Below are 343 nucleotides of genomic sequence, written 5' to 3' on the forward strand. Positions count from 1 at the left end.
AAATACTTTAAAGGAATTTCTACTTGCTTTCTGTGCTTTTATTATTATAACCTGCTAAAACATATCCCAAGGCATGACTGTGGCGAGGAAGGAATGTTGATAACGATGTACCAACTTTATATCATTATACTGACTGGGAAATTTTGCAAACGGCTGTATGTCCGGAGCAACGAGGGAGTGTAAGGTAAAATCAGTGATGAAAATTAGGAACTCTGAAGAAAAAAGTGTTCTGTTGATCGGATATAGCAGCCATGTGGTGAAATCTTTAATTGCAAGGAAGTCGAAAAAAAATATTTGGTTAGAGGATGGGAAAGATAGGGGGTACGGACGTAGTGAGAGACTG

General features: G+C 38.2%; 1 protein-coding gene across 3 annotated transcripts in view; it reads left to right on the top strand.

The window, feature by feature from the left end:
• LOC119589235 (sodium- and chloride-dependent glycine transporter 1-like) overlaps positions 1 to 343 on the top strand; it is a 63016-nt gene that overhangs the window by 58871 nt on the left and 3802 nt on the right. The window lies entirely within an intron of this gene.

The sequence above is a fragment of the Penaeus monodon genome, chromosome 25 (assembly GCF_015228065.2).
Source record: "Penaeus monodon isolate SGIC_2016 chromosome 25, NSTDA_Pmon_1, whole genome shotgun sequence".
NCBI classification, from domain to species: domain Eukaryota; kingdom Metazoa; phylum Arthropoda; class Malacostraca; order Decapoda; family Penaeidae; genus Penaeus; species Penaeus monodon.